Genomic DNA, 3854 nt, shown 5'->3' with positions numbered 1-3854 from the left:
TATTCGACTATGGAGTCCATGGAGCTATGTAGTCGAATTCTATATTCGACTCCATAGCTGCACTTGCGCATGCGTGACGAAGACATCTTGGAGGTTACTCTCCGCAAGATGATCAAAGGGCGATCGACCTCCCGATCTCTACCTCAAATGCGAGGCTCCAAGCACTGGAGGTGGTGAACACCTTTCGGGAGCTGCGCGAGGCGCACCAAACTAATCAATACATGCGTCTTGCCCAGGCCGTGTCCGGTCGTCGCCTACTGGGCCGGCTACATATACAACATAACCATCACATTGAGGAAAGAGTACGTACGAGTGCCAGAACTATGGAGAGGCGCCCTTCGTGTTCGACCCCTTCCTACCAAAATTGACAGAGAGAACCACAATGGACGGCGTCAGGAGCAGGCGAATGCCCTGCACCGCCATTATGGCTCCAAACACAGCATTTTCTATGTAGACGTTGCGTCCCCAGATCATTCCAGGGGATGATGGTACACGGCCGCAGTCGTTCACGAGGGAAGACAGGTGAACGGTCTCACATTTAAGGCACTTAGCACAACCCACGCGGAGGAGGTAGCAATCGCCCTAGCCGCCTCCCAAGCTGAATCTAAATTCATCATATCTGACTCGCGAGGGGCTTGCCAGAGTTATGAACTGGGCCGGATAACGCCAACAGCGCAACGAATACTTGTTCTTCGGAAGGAAGTTCTGTGGCGGTACGCATTCGGATAATCCGAGTGCGCTAGAGCTCCCAAAATTAGGCGACCCCTCGGCACGATTGCTGCTGTACATGCCTGTACTGTTTTTGCCTGTGAACAAATGAGCTTGCCTGAGTGCCGAGCGTGCACTCAGTGAAATTACTCAGGGCACTTCGCAGCACAGTCACTGCCATTAGTTTCTGTCCATGCCGTGTTGAGGAAAAGAACAGGCATACCCTATAGCCGTCAGCCCCAGGCCACATATTTTACTAAAGCGTTGAGTCCACAGTCGGCAAGACGGCATTGGTTTTGCATGTCTTGGTGTATGTTGGTGACGAACGGGCGCTTTTCCAGTGACAGAGTTTAAAGGTCGGTTCCCTGCGTTTGCTGCCACCATAGTAGTACTAGTTGGCGTAACCGGAGGCTGGTTACCTTGTAAGGAAGAGGATGACGTGGACGGATAGGTAGAATGGCTGAATGCACAACCGAATGGTGGCTGCCATGGACACCAATCGGACGGTGATTACCGTGTAAAGGGGAGGGCGCTGGCTAAACAGAGCTACGCGTTACATGATGATAACTACTTTATACAGGTATGTGGGAGGGTTTCATGGAAGGATGATGGTATGACGAGAAGGAATGATGAGGCTTGTAAGGCTCTCCGACAGCAGAGAGGCAAAGGACAAGGTCAATGTCACTGGCTACCTGCAGCGCATGGAAGAAGCTCGCAACGCGGCGATCGGCTTAGCATTTGGAACCCCTTGGTTTAGTAGAACACACGCCCGCCTTTCTAACAAGAAAAAGCGGCTCTTTCGTTCAGCTAAAGCTCTAACTACGCATCATCGATGGGATTCCTATTTCTAAGTTTCAAAAGAGTACGCTGACGCAATCCTGGATGCCAAGGATCACTTCTTTAACAGCACGTTGTCGAACATGTAATAAACAATCAAAAAACTTCTGGTCCACTGTAAACATGAAATATAACAGAGCTGTTTTTCTTCACAATAATTCTTGAGAGTCAATTCCGCCTGATGAATGCCCTTGTGTCCTGAATACTCTATTCTCGAATATATTTAGTCCGTGTCTGTAGAACAAGTTTCGGACGAATTTCAAGATTTCAAGTGTTCTCCGATGTTCCCAGGCGGCTTATAGAAACTATACACTTGGCAGAATCACGCCGCTAGCCTACAAAATTGTGAGTCAATGTAGGACTTCAGCTGCACTGAAGGACCTAACATGGGTACCAGGTCACCAGGGAGTTGAAGGAAACGAGCGCGCACACGCTTCAGCCCGAGCTTTTCTTCCCCGGAATGCTCCTACGTGCTCCTACGTCCTCCCTTACTGATTGAGACTCCCCCTTTCCTTTAACAACATATTCAGAGATATTACAGCATTTGCGCCTTGAAAGGCAGACAGTCCCGAGGCACGCTAAAGGTCTTTGTAAATCAGAAGAATGTCACCTTCGAAGGCTACAAACTCTGCCGTTTAAAATTCTAGGTACGCTTCACGCCAACAACCTGAGTTCTTTTCGGCACAGTGCAAATTTCGCGGCCACAAAGAAAACTTATACCTTTTAGTATGGGCTTGTCAGGATAATAGTAGTATAGTCATAATAAATCAGCCAACGTCGGAGGGCTGGGAGACGGCCCTGTCCAGCTCGGACATCGAGAAACACCGATCCCTCGTCGCAAGAGCATGGGCAGCGCCTTTTACCAACGGTGTCCCGGACTACGGAGCCGATCATTCTTCCCTTAATCTCAGTCATTGTGCCCTTAAATAAACGTTTTCATCATCATCACCTAGTAATCATTGATCGTGGTGGCATCGCAAAAGTAACTGATTCCTTGAAAATCTCATCTTCAAGGCCCGATAACATAAATAGAAAATTTCTGAAGCAAACAAATATGTGGGCATCTGTTTTTTTGGCAAAAAATTTTCAGCAGTCTCATGAATGCGGTGAACTACCCTTGCAATGAAAGACAGGGAAGTTGGTTCCGTTGTACAAATCAGGTAACAGACACTCACCTGTAAATTACAGGCCCATATGATTAACATGCATTCCTTGCAAAAATTGAAGCACGTGCTGCATTAGCATATCTTGAACTTCTAGGAAGAGAACTCATTTATCACACATGCTCAACATGGATTCAACCGTTTATTTTCCTGTGCAACGCAATTTTGGTTGTTTACACATCGTTTACACACAATTCTCGACAAACACCCTGATATCAATATCATTTTCCTTGATTTCTCTCAACCTTTTGATAACGTTAACCATAAGCTACTAATGTTTAAGCCATATCTTCTCAATTTAGGCCATCAACTTCTTTTTGGATTGAGTGTTTTTTTTACTAACCGCTGCCAATACCTAACACTTGAGGGCTAGGATTCAAACCTAACTAAAGTAACATCTGGTTTCCCTCAGTGTTCTGTTTCAGGTCTGTTCTTTTCCTCATAATTGTTAATGTCCTTCCTAATTATGTGACATCTTCGATGCATTTTTACGCTGACGACTGAGTTGTTTCTTGGGAAGCTTGCAATGAAACTGATATAGAAATTTTAAAGTTGGACATTGACCGCATTGCAAATTGGCTTAAATTGTGAAAAAATAGAGCTTAACACTAACAAATGCAGGTTAATGCGTGTATCACGTCGCTGCACTCATCTTACAAAATACCACCTGAATAACACTGAACTGGAAGCCATATCATCGTATCGGTACTTGGGTCGGCTCATAACCTCAACATTATCGTGGCAACCGCATATTGATTCAATAAGTTGCAACACTAACCGCATGCTCGGGTATCTACGTCCAAATTTCAGCAAGGCCTCGGTTTAATTAAAAATACTGGTTTATAAGACACTTGCACGATCCAAAGTAGAATACGCCGCTTACATATGGGACCCTAACCAAGCTAATTTATGTCCGTCCCTTGAACTTGTACAGAGCAATGCGGCTCGTTTCGTTTTAACTATCATCACACATCATGCGTAACATGTATGAAGAAAAGTCTTTCATTACCCTGGTAATCGTTACGTAGAAATTTCTTTCGTTTATGCCTCTTCTTCAAAGTATAACATCATTCAACTTTACGAAAGCTGCTCATTCTAGAAACAGCTTATCCCTTTATCACGAGTTGACAACAAACACAAGGTTGA

Source organism: Amblyomma americanum, chromosome 5 (genome assembly GCF_052857255.1).
Source record: "Amblyomma americanum isolate KBUSLIRL-KWMA chromosome 5, ASM5285725v1, whole genome shotgun sequence".
In the NCBI taxonomy this organism is placed as follows: domain Eukaryota; kingdom Metazoa; phylum Arthropoda; class Arachnida; order Ixodida; family Ixodidae; genus Amblyomma; species Amblyomma americanum.
This window is presented reverse-complemented; position numbering follows the sequence as displayed.